Source organism: Betta splendens, chromosome 6, assembly GCF_900634795.4.
Source record: "Betta splendens chromosome 6, fBetSpl5.4, whole genome shotgun sequence".
Taxonomy (NCBI): domain Eukaryota; kingdom Metazoa; phylum Chordata; class Actinopteri; order Anabantiformes; family Osphronemidae; genus Betta; species Betta splendens.
This window is the reverse complement of record NC_040886.2, coordinates 4,960,404-4,981,805: the sequence shown is the minus strand read 5'-3', so window position 1 is coordinate 4,981,805 and position 21,402 is coordinate 4,960,404. Positions and strand designations below refer to the sequence as shown.

At 47.5% G+C, this 21,402-nt stretch overlaps 1 protein-coding gene across 3 annotated transcripts in view; it reads left to right on the top strand.

Moving 5' to 3' along the window:
* Window positions 1–21,402, top strand: part of zfpm1 (zinc finger protein, FOG family member 1) — a 63,728-nt gene that overhangs the window by 9,927 nt on the left and 32,399 nt on the right. The gene's annotated exons all lie outside the window — the stretch shown is intronic.

The window sequence follows — 21,402 nt, the reverse complement described above, 5'->3', positions numbered from 1 at the left end:
TTCTTGGTCCGGCGCTCGGCCGCATGACGAGTTCTTCCTGTTTATAAGACGCGTGAAGGTTTATCGCTGGTGACCGATGTTGGAAGTTGATTTAAAGGCGCATTAATGATGCGCGCACACACACACACACACACACACACACACACACACACACACACACACACACACACACACACACACACACACACACACACACACACACACACACACGTGCTGCGTGAGGCCGAGGTGTCTACATTTAATGTCGTTATACTAGTGGAGATTAGGGTGTCAGAAAGTGTGCTTAGACCTCACTGGAATGGAAAGCATGACATCAGCAGGACATTTTGTTTGGTAAGTTATCAGACTGAGCAAATAATAAAATCTTGTCATGGGTGATTGTGTCAGTGTTCCTAGAAACTCCAGGGTTTGGAAGTTCATCCCTGCGCTTACACTGCGTGTTCATACGTCTCTCTGGGGTTTTCAGCTTTCTCTCGTCATGGTCTCACTTGTGGGCTTTGATGGTGTTGACACAAAAATGCCAGAGGAAGCAGTTATTGTTGCAGTTCTGTCATATGATCATGCATTTTTCGTCTTTAAAGTTTACTGAGGTTGATGTCAGGTAGCCAGACCTGCTGGTTGAATCATGCACTGTGGGCTCCAGGAAGTGGAGAAGCTCTGTACGTAAGCTGGTGTGGACGCGGCCAGTGATGGTCTCCTCCGTGTGAATAATAACGATGAAGAGGTGGCTGAGCTGCATCTCGCCCCCCATAAACGCTCTAGGATGATCATTAGCTCATTTCAGATGAAGGCGGTTACTTATCTGGTTGCTCTGTGAATGTGCATGTGACAAGGAGGGTTCACATACTTGAACCTGTCACCCTAAACCCCCCCCCCCCCCCCCCCCCCCCACCTCCACCTCCACCTGCAGTAGCATCCGTGTTAGCCTGACAGGGTAAAGTGCAGAACATGGTCAGATGTGACTTACTCTGTGTATTTTTTCATCTGCCTTAAAGACTCTTTGCCAGAGCGTCCGACGGTCCGACGCGTGTTAATAGGTGTTTTCCAGGTAAGAGGCCCGTCTGCAGGGAACCTCGGGTCACGCCAGCGGCGAGGCCTGCAGATGTATTCCAGACCCCGGGGCTGATAAAGCCGGGCTGGGCTTGGCGTGTAAGGGAGTGAGAGGAGTGTGTGTACACATGTGCGTCTCAGGGGTGTTATGGCCGCCTTTATCAGTGCCTCTGGTCCGCCGTGCCTCCCTGTGCACCAGGCCTCCGCTGCGGTCGAGGCCAGCCGGGCTCCCAGCCCCGTGACTCTCTTGTGATTTGACAGACATTTTGATAGGAAAGAGTACGAGCGATAAGGACTTTGTTTAACCGGGGGTGTGTGTTGGTTTAGGAGAGGTGGGGGCCGCCACCACCACCACCACCACCACCACCACTACAACTACTAGTATTGTTTTATTGGTCTTTCATGAAGTTTTTAGTTTGGTGTTGCCTCATCCTGACACACACATTTTAATGCTATGCTTCAAAGCACATTTTGTCATAGTTTAATGTGGTGGTTATTTATATATGTATATGTATATTAATTATTAATTAATTAATATGTATATTATTGTATATTAAAGTTTTGTCTACCGTCCTCTCTTGATGGAAAGTTGAAACTTAAGTCCAAGTCATTTGCTGTTTGGAATAATGCCTTGAGATGGAACTGCACAGTTTCATAAATGGACATAAACAAAGAAAGCAGACATTTAGTTGTGTTCAGTGGAGCAGCTGTGTGTGCTGAGCTGACTGGCACACCTTAACAAAGTGACAAGCACCTAGTTCAGAACAGGCTCAGTGGGTTGGACCTAATGGAACCCATTTAATGACAGTACATCTAAACGAGGCCTCTCTCAAATGGCAGCCCTGTGATAAAGTCGCAGCTACAGGTGCTTCCTGCAGTTTGGGCAAAACTGTAACCTCCAGTAGATTATCAAGGCAGAAAAGTGGTAAGGCTGGCAGCAAAGCATGGCCACAGCTGGCAATTGATGAGATTAGTTCCCATCGTTGTTCAGAAACAACAGTTTACCAGCTTTGGCAGTGTGGAGGTCTAAGCTGGGAAGCCTCCCTCGCTAGTCTGACCTGAAATAACTTTAGTAAAACCCAGGAGGAAAGCAACAATTGACAACAACAGCAGCAGCAGCCGTTCTGGAGGAGGAGTAGGGGTGTGTAGCAGATAGATATTTGTCTGTTCCTTTTGTGCGTCATCCTCCCCAACGGTTGGTGATCTTTCAGCTTGATAAGGCTCCTCTCCTTGATGGGGAGATAGGAAGCAGGCAGGCAGCCCATTGAGGCTGGATCCCTGGGCTTATATTTTGGCGGTTAAGATGGGAGACGTGATAAAACTTGGCGGCGATCGCTGCTGCTGATATCTCAGAGGGAAACTGGGCAGATGGGAGGCGAGATAGAGGATGGAGGGCACATTGTAATTACATCTGGCTGTTGCATGCCATTTTCCCCAGTGTTGTCATGTTGTTGTATTTGGTGGTTTTGTTTCTCACTGACTGGAGGTGGATCTCTAGATAATTAAAAAAAGCAGAGCAGGGGAGCAGCATGGCGATAAGAGGGAGGGCAGGGGAGGAAGAAAGGAAGACCAAAAAGTGTGTGCAGCACATGTATAAGCAGCGGATGAATGTGCTGTAGCCTGTTTTTGATGGCAGACCAGCCAGCTGCTCTGCTCCCCCACCCCTCTTTGAGCGATGCAGGGCTGATAAGGAGGCCTGCTGATGGTAGATAGATAACACACTGCAGATCCACAGTGCTGATTGGGCCTGTGTTTGTGTGTGTGTGTGCGAACGCTTGGTTTCTGTGACATCAGCGCTCAGAGGTCGCCGTGAGTAATACGTCGCCTCCTGGCTGCCTTAAAGCAAACCAGGCCAACAAGGAAATCGCACGCTGACCCCCCCTCCGCTTTCACAAACCCGGCTGTAACTTCTTCAAAGAATAAACTAGAGGTGTTTAGCGTGTTGAACACACACACACCAGTTTTAGCTGTGTGTAAAGAACGCGTCATGACACCTGAGAAATGGATTCAGTCTTAGCAAAAGTGGCCTAAACACACATACTTGTCTGAATTGCTCACACACACACACACACACAGTGCCTTGGTGGCTTTCCTGTGTGTGTGTGTGTGGTGTGTGTGTGTGTGTGTTTTCTCTTTCTTTGTTCTGCTTTTAGCTTGATGTGAACTTTTGATAAGCCGCGGGGCCTGATCTCCGGTGCAGATAGAGATCGCCAAGCGCGATTAGAGTTGTTATCAGGCTGCAGCAGGCGGGAGCTGAGGCTCCACCGCAATAACAACGGGCCCAGACAGGAGCAGTTGGGGTCTGGACCCTGGCAATCAGTTCCAGCCCTAATGGGATTAATGTTGTTGTATAATTAGATGATAGGTGTGAATGCATTTCTTTTCTCCCTCAGCCGTTTCTCACCCACTCAGATCCTCCCCTCGTCTCTCCTTTCTCTCTCTCTCTCTCTCTCTCTCTCTCTCCTCCCTAACAAGCATTGTCATTGATTAATTTAATTAAAACTAATACCATGTATTACTCATTCCAGATTCTGTGTATGATAACGCAGACATGTAGGAAATTTTGGTGCTCCACGATGGTTATCTCCAGGCACAGTTTTTTTTTTCCTCGTTTCTTTTTAAGTATTCTTCTACGTAAAAGGCGTGAAAGTTGAAGAGTGTACAGTAATTGGAAGAGGAAGAAAAAGAGGAAAGACGCAGCCTCAGCAGGATGACTCGCACTCAGTTGATTCTACTGACAGATGTTCAGCTAGCTAGATAGTGACTGATTAGGTATCGGACACCCCTGATTCTCATGCTCACGATCAGATAGCTGGCTGTTCGAGCTGCATGTGACAGTGTGACTGCTCTGACTTACACCCACACATGCACTGGTGAGCAAATCAATGGGAACCTGTTTGGAAACCTTCAGACGCTGAAAGCGCTCCGTAACGGCCCCGGCGCTCAGGCTACCAGTGTCTGAATATGTCAGGCCTGCCTGTTAGTGTAGGGTCTGTGGCGTCTTTATACTGCTGCTGTCTACGGCCAGTAACTCTAAGAGGGAAGTTGGCTGAGGAAACGCTCTTCTTGCTGTGTGTTTGTGCTGATTTCCTGCCTTTTACCCAGGGGACATTCGTGGGGTGAATTACGATTCCCCTCAAGTCAGCGCTGTTATTGTAAAATGGTTTCACCTTTGACCTGACAGCTCCACGTATGGGGGGGCTGGACGCTGGAAAGACGTAGACCTTTAGGAGGAAGCCATGCATTACATCATCCTGGCATAGGTCAAAGAGCACCTGACCTGCTCTCACACACACACACACACACACACACACACACACACACACACACACACACACACACACACACACACACACACACACACACACACACACACACACCGGGTGTGTTATCAGATCAGGCAGTAGAGCGCAGAGGTCAACGGTCATAGGAGCCTGACAAACTGGAGAAATGCTCCGCCCTCCCCAGACAGATCACAAAGTGTAACCCACACGTGACCTTTGACCCTGTGCACCTGTGGTCTGTGTCGTCACGCTCAGTGCTGTGCAAATGTAAATTTGAATCCTTTAATTCTGTTTCATAAAACACTACTGTAGTAGTACAAAGGTTCAGCTAAATCAAGGAAGCTCTTAACTTCACCCTCCAGACTGTTGAAGGTTAAAGCCTGCGTCTAGATAAATGCATAGGGTCAGCCCGCCTTTATTGCCGTTGTATATAGTGTATATCTAATAGGGAACAACTGGATAACTAAGTATCCACATACAGTACAGGAAGTTTTATTACCACAGTGTGTACTGTAGACTACTGTGTGTGCGGCGTTTCGTTATCGATATACAGCGGTGCAGAATAAAGTAGATAAGTTATGTGTATGTGCTCATGCGGATGAGATGAGAGGGGATGTACTCATGGTGGTGAAAGCACAGCATTTACTGTAAATGGAGTGTATACATCCTCATTAGGCTTTTGACTGAAACCTTATGACTGCATTACCTGTCTTAGTCTCAGGTATTGTTGACTGACTGTCACAGATTATTGGGGCACTTAATTCCTCTGGCTCCTACTATGACAACTGATAGTAGCTACATAGTGGATTTATTAGAATGTATAGCTGTAGATAAATGGCATCTGTGAGTTACTTTAATGACAGAGGCAGTGTGGTATTTCTTCAGTTGTCCTGTTGCTAGGCTCCTTTAAACAGGATGCAGGTGAATACACACCAGTAGTAGTCAATAGGTGAGTAGCTTTAGAAAAAAAAAGGGAAGTATGACATGTGCAACAGGAACAGAGGAGGACTAGGAGGAGACCAGCTGTGATAAGGGCAAGGCGGCGTCCGGGACAAAGCGAGCAGAAAGACGAGAGGCTGGAGGAGCCTCCCGGGAGCCGGTCTAGACCGGCCGTCTGCCGTCCAAGTGTCACTTCCACCTGAGCGGCTGTGGGTGCAGTTCCCCTGGCTGCCAACAGAGGATGGTAAAGGTCCCGACGCCGCGTCTGAGCCACTGAGCCCCGTGCCGCGCTCTCAGCCCGTGCGTTGGGAGTCATGTGAGCCGGCGGTGCCGCAGTGATCCGGCTCTTCGGGTTGCTTTGTGCTTGTGTAAACCGCGGCGCTGTGCCTCCCGCCTGATAAGTGAGCTGCCAGTCAGGCGCTCGCGTCTGCGTGCAGGTCTGGCCTTCCAGTGCGCGTGCCACAGGTGAAGCCAAATCCACATCACTTGGCACAAAATAATGGCTTTAAAGCAGAACGTCCTCTCTCCACTAAACGATACTTCAAATATACACACGTGCTTATTTGAGAGCTCTTAGGGCTAAAGATTATCATTACTATCTTAATTATACCTCACAGTGTTCCAGCACTGTGAGGTAAGTCAAGAAAACGGTGCTGCTCGCATTTTCAGAATCCGAGGAGCCGTTTAGGAGGAAGGAGCTGCGAGGACTGGTGCAAAGTGCGTCCAACTGGCCACTGCTTTATTGTAACACACTGTGTGTGGTGCTTCTTTTTACACTACTCTATTGTTTGAGTCGCGAGGTGAGAATAGTTAATGCCGTTAGGTGCTTCATGAATTCCATGGTGTTTTATTGTGTAGTGTACTTACAGCTACTGCAGTCAGACGTTTGCACAGGTTAATGTATTAAGAGGCCGTTCTAATCTTTTGGTCTCACTTTTACGTAAATGAGGTCAAACAATCCTTAACTCCACCAGCCACCAAGAGAATGATCACATTACATATGTGCTGCTGGTATTGGATTTACAGTCGGCTGAGTGTGTTCTTTAGACACGTAGTTGTCTTCATTTCATCCTGAAGTCTAACACTTTATATGTAAGAGAAGCTGTTATTAACAAACCATTTAAAAATGAACAGGTCTGCGGTGCCTGAACGATTGAAGCTTGAATGTGTGAAGACAAAGGTTGAGGTTTTTCTTCTTCACCAGAGCTGCATAATAGCACAGCATTTAAATCTGCCGTCTAATACAGTAGAGGCTATAATAGAAAGGAATAAACCCCCAACACATGCACATTATGGCTTCCAGTGCTTAATGTGCTTCTCTTGGCTTGTCTACCTGAGTGCAGTGCTGCTGGAAATACATCTGACTGCTCATACAGTATAATATAGTAGAGTAGATGAGACAGGATTGTTCCAAAGAAAACTCTGTTTAACTGGGTTCTTGTGTTTTTGCCAATAGTTAAAAACACATTTTTTGAAAGATCTTGACACTTCATTCTCCTGTCTCGATGGGAACAGAGATAAAGTTTGAGTGAGCCATATACCAACTTAGTGTAATCTTGGAGATTAATGAAGTCCTGTTGTAGGATAATTTATTATGGGCGTGTAGAACTAATATAAGTTAACAGCTGAGAGGCAGGAAGTTGGATCATGCAGACGCAACAATAGCGCGCAACTGTGATACGGTTAAACAACAGAGCCGTGATGTTTCTGGCGATTCCTGGTTCCTCCCATCACTCTTTCCACCTGCACTTGGCTATCGCCCCTTCTTTCAGTCTATCTCCCTCCTCTCCCTGCCTCCGTCTCCAGCCAGACCCCGAGCCTTGGCCAACCAGGTCTTGGCGGTATGATAATGTGGAAAGTTGAACTGGCCCCATTACAGCGAGGCTGATGGCAGGGCCGATAAGGTGGTTGATAATGGGTGCAGATAGCGCTGACACAGCGGTCCAATAGCCTAGCCCTGCCACCCCCCTCTCTCCACCCCTCACCCCAACCCCCTCCCACCCCCCATTATCATTCCTGCCCACCGATGGGCTCCCAGAACGCTATCTCCTCTCCATTTCCACTCCTGCGACAGATAAGAATGGAAATACTGACTTCATAGCTGACTGATTAAAGTGTCTGCCTTTCTTGATAATACACAGATAAATTATGTTTTTTTCTTCTCCCTCTCTCTCTCTCTCTGTCTTTCTCTCTCTATCTGTCTAGAAAAGGGTGGGGTGCAGCAGAAAGAAGAAAACCCTCAACCCATTTCATTTCTCTTCTTTTGTGGGGCTTTTTTTTTGGGGGAGCAGGGAGATGAAGTGCAGAAAGGATGGAGGGGGGGGGGGGGTTCGAGACATTCTGTAGTGGTCATTCAGTTGCCAGAGTAGTTCCGAGATGAGGAAGTGCAGGATATTTGCAGACTGTGTGGGCAGCAGGGATCTGTGCATATCATAGTGGGCACAAAGATCATTCAGTGCCAGTCAGAGTAGAAGGCAAAGTCGTATTACTGGCTGTTCAAGTCATTATAAAGGCAACAAGAGTGGCCAGAGGGGGGGGAGGGGGGGGGGGGGGGGGGGGGGGGGGCAGAGGGAGATGGAAAGCGATAGGGAGAGTGGGGGCAGACGGGCCTATTTGCAGCCTGGTGAACTCCCACTGAAGCTACAGCCGTTTCCAGGTTGACTTTTTATCACTGATTGATCCCTGATGGATATACTCCCTGCATCCAAATCCTCTAACCCATTTGCTTTTTATCCCTCACCCCACCCCCATGCAGCACCACACCCTCCATACAGCTATATCTCCCTCCCCTCCTTATCTGTAGCTCTCCAGCTCTCTCTGTCCAACTGAACATCTGTCCTCCCTCCTCTCACCTCTTTGTCACTCCGGTGTGTGAAGGGAAAGTCCAGCAGCTCTGCTCGTTTACATGGCAGAACTGTTTATACCTAATAAGTGCATGAATCTGGTAATGGCAGGAACCTTCGACTGCTGGCAGGTGGATCCAGGCTTTCACCAGAGCAGGAAAGCACCGTCCTGTCGGTTGCTTCCTTTGTAGTGAGAGGAGGTCATGTCTGTGGGCGCTTGGTGCAACCTGCTGCCTCGTGGCCTAATAATGAAACACAGCTGGTGAGAACGCTGATGCTGGACCACAGGTGGGAAGATACGAGAGATAAGATAAGATACATACTTTATTGATCCCCTTGGCGAAAATGCATCTTCTGTCCCCAGTGGGAGCAGTGGGCCCCCACCCATGGGGGGCGCCTTACACTACTAGTGTAAAGACAACTGGTAAACCTCTGCTTCCCAGGCGAGGCTCTACCCAGCTACGTTTGTACTCAGCCTGCCTACACTCGGCCATGGATAGCTGTGCAACCTTTATTAAAGATCTCATACATACTATACAGACAAAGCTATAGCTATACAACAATAGAACCTGATTTGCTCATTTGTTTTCCTGTGTGTTAGAAGTCTGCTCAGCTTGTCATCCAGCAGTGAGCCGTGTGTGTGTGTGTGTGTGTGTGTGTGTGTGTGTGTGTGTGTGTGTGTGTGTGTGTGTGTGTGTGTGTGTGTGTGTGTGTGTGTGTGTGTGTGTGTGTGTGTGTGTGTGTGTGTGTGTGTGTGTTCTCCAGCAGGGAGCAGTGGGATGGAACAACATGCTGTTTGTCCAGGCCACACTAGCTGACCTTGATAGATTAGACCCAGAGAGGCTTTTCTGTCTGACACAGAGCAATGATAAGTCAGCGTGTGAAATAGTTTTTTCCTCTTCTCAGAAATATGGCTGCAGTGTGGGCCGGGACGCGCGTGTGTGACTCTACCGACCCATCTTCCTGTCTGTGCTAATAAGCATCTCCTCTCTAAACTGCAGCCAGCTCTGCTCGCGTGTCGCCCTGTGCACGTCCTTGCTGCTGTGTGTTGATGGGCCAAATGTCTGCAGAAAGACTAATTTGACACCAAAACCTGGCCTCACTTTTAAGAGCAGTGCTTTCTTTCTTTTTTTTTTTGTCCAGCAGGTCCACAAAGAGCGAGAGTGGAAGGCTAAGAAAGAAAGAAAATGGAAGGGAAAAAACTGAAACTGTGATAAAAAGCTCAGATAAGAGGGTGACTGTGTTGTGTAGGAGTTGATATCAATGTTATCTATCTGTCTTTTTTCACTCTGTGAGCCCTTCTGTTGTTTTTTAGCCCTTATCTTGCTGCACCAAAATGCCAGGAACAAAAAGGGGAGAAAGAAAGAAATTACCATGTGGATTATTCATGGGGTTGGCTGATAAAATGTTGATACCAAAATTAACACCAACACATGGAGGCATTATTTTTTCTTCATAATGAAGTTTGTGTGTAAAGGTTTTTGCATTGTGTGCAAGCTGTGCGTTGATAATTTTTTTGCCAGTGCTGGCTAATAACAGATTAGACCTCATTTAACTCTTTATGGCCTTACTGACACCAATTCATTACACGTCCAGCCTCGGTTTCCATACGCTCTCCCGCTCTGGCTGCCGCCGATAAGCACACTTTTCAATCTGTCACTAATGTAGAGGCAAAAACTGGCAGCAGACAGGTTTGAAGTTCGACTCCAGGCAGCCGACCTGCCGTCAGCGGCTCCTGACGTTCCCGCCGACCGTCCTCGACAGAACACTGATCCCACTTTACATCTAATAGAACTTCGGGCTCTCAGCCGACAGACTGTTTGTGTCTCATTTGCTCCGTTTGCTCTCCCAGTTGGAGTTTCTAGGACATTGTAGCATGTTGCATCTGGCAGCTTTGATGTCTTTATCACCTTCCATCTAATGCGATGAAACATTAGTGCTGCAACTAGCCATTATTTTTCTAATTGATTAATCAAATGAGGTTTTTTTCAATTAAATAAAATGCATGTTAATATTTCATAAAAAATATTTTAATTGATTTCTGTACTATTTTATATATATATATATATATATAGATAGAGAGAGAGAGAGAGAGAGAGAGAGGCAAAAAAACAAATCGGTATTTCTGTGTAAAAGTCTTTTTCAAAAATGCTTAATTTTGCGTTTAACACAAAATTTTGTCTAACAGTAAAATCCAAATATACATAATATAAATAAACAAAAAAGAAGAATTGAAGTTTTGTTCAGTTGTGAAGATATGCAGCAGGTTGTGAGGCTTGATTTAAAAACAAAGGGAAATATAGATCTATGCACTGGTGCACAAAAACATTTGTTTAAAAATGGTTTAAAGACACTTTCACATGGAAATACCCTGATTTAGTAGCAAAACATGTAATAAAAAATTGTTTAGATTTATCCAATTAACCCCCCCCAAAAAAATAAAAACAGAGCAATTGTCCCATTACATGCATCACATCATCAAGGGAGCGGCAGCCTTGAGGAGGCTGCATTGCTCATTTCCAGACCCCTGACTTCCAGTAAACATCCACGGCCTCATCTTGTTTCTACTGTATGGTTGAATTAACTGAAAGAGAGAAAACTACAGGACAATTAATGCAAGGGACAAAGAATGAGGAGATTTTATGGAATCGTATTCCTTTTCTTCCTAAGGTGAGATTTGGAGGTTATTCCAGTTTAGTTTAGGATCTGTGATGTGGTAGCGAGTGTGTGTGTGAGTGTGGCAGAGAAAGTGGTCCTTGTGTTTCACACTTGACCCTGTTTTTAGCGTAGGTCACCTGGCTCGCTACCCTCCGCTGGCTCAGGTTACCCATAAATAGCATCACAGCGCAGTTTTACGCATTCTTTCTTTAAGACACCAGCAATATTCCACCTATCGTTACCAACTTTTCAGCTTCAGTCTGGATTTCCACAAGCGATTGCAGAGTGCATATCAGACATGGGCTATAATTTCCTTGTCCTTACCTCTTTGTGCTGCTCTGCCCCCTTCCCCTCCATCTCCCCTTCTATCACCGGCGAGTCTTCTTGTCTGTGTATTAGTATTAGCAGCAGCAGCAGCAGCAGTGTCCCCTGAAGTAAAACAATCTGCTGTAATCTATCAGCGTGTTATCGGCCCTATCTGAGAGCTGAGAAAGCCGGGGCCGGGGCTGTGGCGCCGCTCTCCGGAGCTGATAAAGTTTCAGAGTTCAGCGATGATGAATGTTAAGAAAGTACACCCTCGTTACTGACGATGTGGACTTGGCAATGCCGAGGGGTAGGGAGGGGTGTCTGCTGGCGGCAGGGGTTACGGGGAGGGGGAGTCGCGGAGGGGAAAGGTTTCTGGCCTCTGGTCGGGGCTCAGTCTTTTGTTCCATACACAAACACAAAAGTCCTTTGTTTTTACATTAGCAGCATTACCAACAGTAATGATGATTCAATGGGCTGAAATACTTACCAAACATTCGTAATTCTATCAGATGATTTTTGTCTGGACCGGACGAACACCGTCTGCCTCGTCTGTCTGTTTTGGAACCTGGACCTACTGTATTTACTCTCTAAGATGGTTTTATTGGGGAGGCAGCTACGCGTTCAGCGCCTCGTACCGGGCCGGCAGAGAGCCGAGCAGACCCGACCAACCGGATGTCTCCTTGACCAACTGAATGGAACATTTGAGCTCATTACCTTCCAATGACGGGTTTCCTACCTGCTGTATCAAAGTTCTTATCAGATGCCAACTCTGCGGCACATCCGTCCCCGTGGACACATGGACGGCGTCTATCTCACAGCCATCAGACAGTTAGGCCTCAAAGTCCCCCTGATTACGAAGCCGGCGATAAGAGGTGATTCACAAATAACTGATAAAGCATTAGCTGGTTAGTCTACGACTAATGATTAGCCTGCTAGCTCGCATCAACACACAGACAGCTTCTAGCCTATGGGGCTCTGATGGTCCAGTCCAAACTGGGATTGTTGAAGAATTAAATGTGGCTGCACCTTCTGGGATCGGACTCCAATATACCGCCCACATTTACAGTAAAAAGAAAATTGTAATAGAAGTATTTTTAATCTTTTTCCTATCATGTTTATGGCTCAGATATCATGTAGAGTGTATTTTAGTGCAGAGCAGCAGGTGGAGGTGATGGTTTGGAGGATGTGGTGATGTAGTGGAGGACTGGGAGCTGAAGGCCGAGGAGTGTCACCACCCTTCATGATGCTGCGAGAGACTGATCTCCTTGAGTTCTAACAGTCTGTGAGAGGTGCACTGTGAATTTAAAGCTTTCCACTTCATGTCCAGTGTTGTTTGACACTGCCTCTATAGTCAATAATGATGAGTTGTTTCCGCCTTCTAAAAAAAAACAGTCATGTGTGTTTTTAGTGCGGCTGAATCTTCTTTGATTCCTTCCCTTTGAAAATGAAGCCTCGTTTATGCCAGCCGTTGTGTTTGCATGTTCATCATCGACATCCAATCTGACTCACACACACGTCCACCCAGACCTACAAAGGGATGTGGTTTTCAGTTCTCTGGTGCACAAAAGCAGAGTAAAGATGAGCGGGCGAATGGGGCGAAGCATTGTGATCGTGACAAAGTTCATGAGCGTATATTAGCAGTTAATGCGTGGCGGGGTGCGGGCAGCTTTGTTCGCCAAAGTGCCGAGCGCTTAATGGAATCTGATAGATAGACGCCTGTCTCCTTAGGCCTGTTAGGGTGGGTTTACTCCACAGGCCTGTCGTCGCTCTCCCCCTTGCTCTCTCTCACTCCTCTCCTTGTCTTACTGTCATTCTATGAAGGAGTAATTTGTCAATAATTGGCCGTGTCATTGTCGTCAGGACGGCTTGATAAAGCGGGCGGCTCTTCGGGGGCCGGGCTGGAGAACGTCTTGGAAACGGGGGGGGGAGCGGGGAGGAGGCAGCATGTGGCAGCAGATCTGAAGCGGCGATAGGGCCATTAAGCGCTTTAGAAGTATTTTAGCTGAATTCACACAAAGCGAAAATAGATAAATAAATAATGAAAGAGGAAAAAGTGGAACATCAACTGTCAGGAAAGTGATACAGACTTTAAGAAATCATTTGGGAGGGTGAAAGATAAAAGATTATCCCTCTTTTCTTGCCTCCTCAGCCATCGCTGAACCCAACTTGCTTACTGCAGCAGATGCTGTGTGTGTGTGTGTGTGTGTGTGTGTGTGTGTGCGTGTGTGCGTGCGTGTGTGCGTGCGTGTGTGCGTGCGTGTGTGTGTGCGTGTGAGCGTGCGTGTGAGCGTGTGTGTGAGCGTGTGTGTGTGTGTGCGTGCGTGTGTGTGTGTGTGTGTGTGTGCGTGCGTGCGCATGTGTGTGTGTGTGTGTGTGTGTGTGTGTGTGTGTGTGTGTGTGTGTGTGTGTGTGTGTGTGCGCGCACGCGCGTGCGCCGTATGTAGCTTGCGTCCACATCACTCTGCAGCGTATGGCTTTCATTACGTGCTCCACTGTAAGCGGAGGAATTTTCCAAAGATGCCCAGACTGCTTATTATCTGTGAAATATCTGGACGGCTCACAGGCGCGTTCCTCCAAACGCCCCCCTCCTGGGCTGCAGTCACCACCAAAGCCCGTCACTGGCTCCTTTGCTTTGCTTTAGTGACTGTCCACCGTGTAACTACTACATCATCTGCTTGCTCCCTTCTCACGTTTTGCCCCAGTTCATGAACAAGACCCTTTAAGCCCATGCCTGTCAAACCCGATGACATCATCAGGGTTGGTTTCTCAGAAGTCAGTTTTGGAACCTGCAAGCTCTACAAACCACAATGAGGTGAATGTTTACATGCTCTATCATCACGTAGCTGTGAGGTAAAATGGGGGTTTCTTCTTTGATGATGGTGATAGGGTGTTTCCCCTAACCCCCCACCAGTGGACAGATCTTGGTGATGAACCCACACTGACCTTTTGGTCAACTGGTGCCAATTTGCATCCCTACTCGCTGTTTCCCTGTCATGCAAATGGAGGGCGATGCAAAGCAGGCTTCCCAGTCGTGGCCTGGGCAGCGGAGGCGCTGAGGTTCCACTGAAGAGCTCTGCTGCTGCTGGAGAAGTCTGGGACATGTGGCGTTCTGATGTCACCTATTAAGCATGTAAGCTTTGACGGTGTAACTCTAAGAACAGGCTGAAAATGTAGATTAGAAAGAGTAAAAGTGGATTCATTATTAATGAATGCATTTAATTCACACTAACGTTTGCTAGTGTGATGCAGGCTTGTCACGGGCGTCAATCGAGAACCAGGTTCGGGTTCTCATTTCCAGCTTCCCTGACCGAGACCTCGGTCCTTCTGCCGCCACTCTAAAACCACAGTGCACTGCTTTAAATGAGGCGGCGGTAACCCTGGACTCCTGCATTCATTATTCATCAACAGACAGCACTTCATCGCATGGCCCCTCACAATCTAAGGGCCACGGTGGGCAAAAGCTGAGTGAGTGTGGAAGAGGGTCATGTTAATATTCCCTCTGCTCTGAAAAGTGGCTCTTGGAGAAGGGGGACATCTATCGCTGTCACGCCGGTGCTTTTATTTCACTTTCGGCTCATCTTAAATTTCCATTATTCACCACAAAAAGCCACGCCAGCCTTTTCACAACGCCTGTGACACTGACGGGCCCCTCCTCCCCCCCCGCACACCTCAGAGGACTAATATTAATCACGCTCCTATCAGCTGCTCACATCTTTTGCATGTTTGCTGTTTAATCACTAAAATAACACGAAGGGGACGACAGTGGTGCTGGGGTGGGGGTGTCCGGTTGCTATGGTGACCAGATGGAAAAGGTCAGGTGTAGTTTATCTTATTAGCGATAGGGAATGGTTACTAATTACAGATAGGTTCTACCAGTACTCGGCCCATCGGGCCCTGCCTTAAACGCTATCAGCAATCCACACTGGTCTGATATTAAAATTATCTCTTAAGTCATCCACACACACACACACACACACACACACACACACACACACACACACACACACACACACACACGCTCCATTGTTAGGCCAGACTGCATGACTCTAGAGCTCCAGATGACACCAGAACAGAAAGGGCAAGGCCAGGCTAAGAGAGACACAACATGATGATATCTAGGGTTTCGCCTAATGACCAGATACTGGGTCCACCCTTCTACTGGAACATGTGGCTTTGGTTGTTGCTTTGTTACACCTTCTGAGCCATAGTGGGTTGGACACAGGGAATGAAAATGTGGTAACGTAATGTGGTTAATGGGTTTCATCCAGCATTGTCGCATATCACTGGTTTGAGCCTTTTCACGCCTTCTGTCCATTCGGAAGAAGAAAAGTGCGATTGTGTACTTTAATAGCAAGTCTGTGCTGATTCCAGACACTGTGAAAACTGGATGTCAGCTGTGATAGATTCTTCAAACGTGGAAGTGACAGTTGCTGTGTGTGTGGTTCATATTTGCATGTCTGCTTTTAGGAGTACAAGTAAGGAAGCGTGTGTGTGTGCACGTGCGCGTGTGTGTGTGTGTGTGTGTGATCTTGTCTCTGCACCCTTCCATTTATCATCTCTGACATTTGGCTGTACTCCCCCTCTATCTGACCATCATCTGAGGAAAGCACATTTTTCCCATCAGAAATCCCGTTGTGACTGTTTGTGTCGGAGGGTGGGTTCTGGGGGGGGGGGGGGTTCTGAGGAGGGGATGGGGCAGAGATACATAGATGTGGGTGAGGGCATCTTTTCTTGGCTCTGCTCGTGTGCGTAACAGTAAGTTGCTGTGCGTCCGGGTGTTCGATGACTGCAGTAATTATGGATATGACTTTGGCTCTTAACACGGATGTTATCTGGGCAGTGAGGGCTCCACTGATGCCCTGCCTCTTGAAAATAGCCCCTTTCTTCGCTGCTGCCAGCCGTGCAGCGGGTTATATTTAACCAGTTATCTCCTTTACATCCCCTCTCTATGCTCCACAGGGCTATCACACCAACACTGCTGCCACCATCTCACTTTATTTTTATTTTTATTTTAAGCCTTGTGACAGGAGGCGCAGATAACAGACTCAAAGCCAAGTTGTGAGTGGCGCACCCCCCTCTTCTCTATTTCTGCCACAAAACGCCTGCCCTACCCAGCCTTCCACCCGCTGATCGCTCTACTTGTTTTTTCTGTTGCTTTGCTTGTCTGTAGCTTTATCTTTATCACTTCTCTGCCCTTTTATCCACGAGCCCCATGCACCCCCCCCCTCCGCTCTCTCTCTCATATGGCATTTCTCCTTACTTCTCAGGGAGCTTTCCAGGCAGAATGTTGTGCAGGCAGCAGGGGACCCCTCCGTATGGAACGTATTCAATAACATATTAAATGAATAGATTTGACTTTACATGCTGTGTGAGCATGTAGACACCGACAGTGTCCCTGTAATCTAATAATGTGACCCTTGCTACTGTATTTAGCACATGCTGTTTCATCCGTTCATCCATCTGCTCATCTGTCCATCCAGCTACACTAGAAGCCGCTTGAATAGATCATGTTGAGTCAGCAGATAACTTAATTGCATGTGCCATGCAGACATGGGGGGGAGCGTGTGACCTGTGACCCAGGAGAAGGAGACAAATGATGGTGTTGGTTCCAAAGCCAGCATTAGCCTAAAACGTCACCAAGCCTAACCCAGATTGCTGTTTAAGTCCTGTGTGTGAGGCTGTAACATGCTTTGCGGTGAGTGGAGGGGGATGAACCTGAGTTGAAGGACGAATGAGGCGCAACGCAGCCTCGTTAAGCCTCAGCTCCGTGAGCGAGTAGCAGAACGTCGCCGATCACAGAGCGCTTCCTGTGGCACTCACCTTCGTGTTGTTGTCTCTGTTTGCCAGAACTGTTTTTCCTCCGCTTTGGTGTGTTTAGTCTTTGGGGGAAGCAGAAAGCGCAGCGTGTTTGCGTGTGTTGGTTCAACCTGTGTAGGTGTAAAGTTAACATAAGGCTTCAGGGTTGAAGTGAAGGCCGCGGCACTGGAGGATGATCCCAAGCTGCGATCGTGTCCTGGGTCAAACCCACGTCAAGGCGGGGTGGAGCTGAGTGGACGGAGCGAGCAGGTCAATCAGCCTTATGTCACTGGTCCCATGTCATTTATCAAACTGGTTTTCACACATTTCACAAACTCAAACGCACATTCAGAGACAGATTAATGGTTGATTTATTGTTAGCGCTTTGTGTTGATGTAGCTCATCAGAATACTTCAAAAGACTGTGTTCTCAAGGCTTTATCATTACCAGGGACCAACGGGCTTCTGTGTAGTGAATGGAGGAATCTCATCTGTACATTTCTGTGTCTCTGTGAAACTCGATTTGATGTGAAAGTTCCCACCATTTTACTCAAGGCTCTTATAGAGAGAGAGAGAATAGAGATATGGAGAGAAACACTGTCTGTGATGTGATTTGAAGATGGGGTGATGATTGGTGGACTGTGTGTGGGTGTGTGCGTGTGTGTGTGTGACCTCATCCTTGATCTTTCTGGTTGACTTTCATTCTGTGTTTGTATCAACCTCGTGGCCTTGCCTGGCTGTTGCCGAGTGAACGTGGGTTCAGATAGGAAGGGATTCAATAAGTAGTTGAATGGGCCCCTCCTCCCCCTGTGGATCTGAGGACGGTGGGAAAGTTGAAATCTGCAGCTATTTTCTATCTCTTATCAGCCAGGCTTATCGGCTGGCTTTCTCGTCTGCATGCCTGGCTTCAATAGTCCAGGGTCTCAGCTCACCGCGTGGTGGCTGCTCTATCTCGCCCTCTTCAGACTCCTCCCCTCATACCTTCTTTCTCTTCTAATCTACCTCTTCCTACTTTTTACGACCGACCAAATTCTGCGGTCCAAAATCTCAGCACAAAGATTCTATAGGGAAAGTACTGTAGATTTCTGTGCTTAGTTCAGATGCTCCATCAATTTAAAGCCTGTCAACAGCTTGGGCACAGAATACAACCAGGACACAAACATGCCGTGTGTGAAGTAAAACAAAAGCTAAACTCTGCCATGTACTGCATGTGGGAGAACGGCACCCTTGAGCAAAGTAAAACCTCCTGTCACAGCGAGGTCCTGTGAAGTGTTGCCAGAAAAGAGACGGCGGCGGAAGCGCCCACCAGTGGAAAGGCTGGATCCAGCACATGAGCAGGAGCTGGGAGACCCGTGGCTCCCACAGCGCCGGCTCGAATCCAAATCTCAGCACGCTGCACAGAAACAAACATGAGAGCACATGGGGAGAGGTGACTGTATTAGTCAGACGCGCCTGATAGCATCTCAGTCAAAGGTGATGAAATCTGCTGAAATGCAGCATCTCCAAAATGTTATCGGGCTGTGGAAGTCATGTGGTCGGGTTTTGACACACTGCTGATGAGACACTGTGCACCGCTCCGTTCTTAGATCAGAAGGTGATTGTTTTCTATTAACTGATGCAGTTCATTTTATCAGTTCCCTGAAAAACGTTGCTCCGTCCTGAATCCTGTTTCTAAGAGCACCAGCCGCTTTCTCTGGGTTTTCTGAAAACGATTTGACATAGTGAGACAAAACCTTAACAGGTAATGTTGCAGGCGTTGGAGGATGCAGGATGTGACACTTAGATGGCTGCATCTTACATTTTATTTTATTTATTTATTTTTTTTATACTTTTTTTTTCTAACTAATGCACCAACATCACACCAGTCCAAGGTTTGTTCTCTGGACACTTTTGTAACATTATCAGCTTTATATCTGGTAAAAAATGCTACTGAGCTAAACTGGTGTCAGCATTCAGGCTGCTTGTGTATAAGTCTTAGTATTTGTTTCTGTTTCATTTGTCAATAAATGAATGGGTTATGTCATTTGAGCCAAATGGAGGCTCCCGGATTTAAAAGGAGCCTCTTTTCCCAATTTGGACCCGGCACAGACCTGTGAGCGTTTGTCTGCTGCTACTGTATCATGGCCGTCTGCTATCAGGTCTGAAGCAACAACACGGTGTTGCTACATGTAAAGCGCCAGCAGGAAGATTTATTCCAGCCGGCTCGGGCTGGTACCGGTCCTGTGAGAGCTGCTGGACCATCTGATAGCGCTCTCTGGAGGGGCTGCTGATCCCTCCCTCCAGGGCTGGTGTCTCTCCGGGGGTTGAAGGATACCCTGCTACCGGAGCATCCATCACGCCACTGCGGGTCTGCGGGTGTCATCGCTTTTTCCTGCCCACCGCACGTTCTACCACAGATATGGCTCCTTACAGCAAATGTTGCCCTCACGGCGTCGGGTCGCGTGGTGTTTTGATTACGCTGGTCCCTGCATCCGCCGGCCTTCGTCTCAGCCGCTGTCCCACCCTGCCGTCTCCCCAGGACCTTTATCAGGGAGACGACTGTGCTCATTAAGGAGTTAATTTTCTCACTCCTATCTCTGATTAGTATAGTCAACCTAAAGCACTGTGAATTCTTTAAATTTTCTTCCTTGTTATCAAAAAGGGAGAGGGAGAAAAAGATGGAATAGGGGGATATTTAATCGTTTAAGCAGTCTTCCTAGGGAGCTAGATTTCTCTCTCTCTCCCTCAGTTTTTTTCCTCTTCCCAGCAATGTAAAGAAATCTGTCTGAAAGCCGGCCCAGCTCAGTAATTCAGTTTTTAAAGCATGTGGAAGGAGGGAGGTGGTGGAGGAGGAGGAGGAGGAGGAAGGCTTGAGGGGCTGGTGGTGGGATAGGGAGGGAAGAGAGAAGGAAAGGAAAAAAAAAACGACTTGATGAAATTCCGCTATCAGCTCCGAACCAATATGCAAAATATCTCGCTGGAAATCAAATAGCTATTATGTTTTCATTTCCACGTCGGCGTATTTGCTTAATGAAGAGGAGACAGATCAGACCGGCAGAGAGAGTCTGCAGGAGCCGATAACCGCCAACGGCTCCCAGCTATCCGCACAGAGTGACGCTCCCAGTCACTGCGATTTTTTTTTCCACCGGAGAAAAGAAAGAAAAAGGGATGGAGGGGAGGAGAGAAAGACGGAGGGACGGAAGGTGATGGAGTGGAAGGGACGAGGAAAGAGCTTGAGTGATATTAAAAAAGGGACAGAAGAAGAAAAGAGAGGTGGTGGTGGGGCGGGGGGGTGTAAGAGGGGGTGAAGAACGGAGAGATAACGCCAGGGAGGCGGAGCCTTTACCAATTATCATCTACACAGCTAGGAATCCAGAATGCCTTGACTGCTCCAGTGGAAGGAACAAACAGGAAATGCCTCCATCAAATATGTTTAGGCCTTAGAAGAAAGGTGATGGACGTGAACATTGTAGTTTTAATTCTCATCATGAACAAATGCCCACTCGTCAGGGACCCTTCACCCCGATGCTGCTGGCTCCATAGAGTACTGTTATTTCTCCTCACTCAGCAGTAATAAATACCTGTACCGATCAGTAAATGACGTTTTGACCGTGCGGAGCGGCGGCGCCGCCAGTCCTGCAGCTGCGTTGAAACGGCCTGATTGCAGGGAGCAGCGGCCATGGAGCTGCTTTAACTGCGGAGTTGATTATAAGCCTTCCTTTGTGCCTGCTAATTCTCCCCACTCTGATCAATAAGTGGCTCCTCCAGCGCCTGATTCTGTGTCAGGTGCCGTCGTTCCTCTCGAGAGGACTCCCATTTTTCTCTCCTCCCTGTCCTCTCGTCTTTTTCTTTCTTAAATATCCTCTTTTAATGTTTCTCTTCAAGTCAGATGTTTCTGATACAAGTCTGCTCTCCCTCTCTCTCTCAGGTCTACCGTATTTTTGCGAGGAGGGTTATTAGCGTGAGAGCGGCGAGGCTGGCGTGTGTTTAATCAGGCTTGTTGAGCACGCAGGTTTGATGTGTGTTGTCTCTGTGTTTAATCAGTGAGCTGCTCACTGCAGGTTTGATGTGGACCCAGAGTTAATAAAGCAGTATCTTTTGGTGCCTTCATCTGCTGCTGCCTCTAAGACAGACAGCTGCAGTCTCTGCACTTCAGCTCTAACTCTGCTCCTTTAAAATGTCTGAAATGCTCCCGTGTCGTCTTTGTCTCTTTAAACTAACAGGGATTTTCCAACTAACTTTTATTATCTTTATTTTTATTTGTTGGTCATCTGTTCTGCTCTACGGAGTTGAATCCACGTAACGAGCATTAGCAGCTTTTTCTTAATGATTGTTGATTCAGTGTGTCACTGACAAATCACTGCTGCCTGGTGTTCAACCCCAAATGGTAATTGAACAATTCCTTCAGCATCAATCAGCACAACTTACACACATTACACATTGGTTCATTTTTTTGCACCTGGTTATGCTATCGGTCGGTTAAACGTTACAGAATCCTTCCATCCTCAGCGTTCCTCAATCACATGACTCCTTCTTTGTCCAGGAACT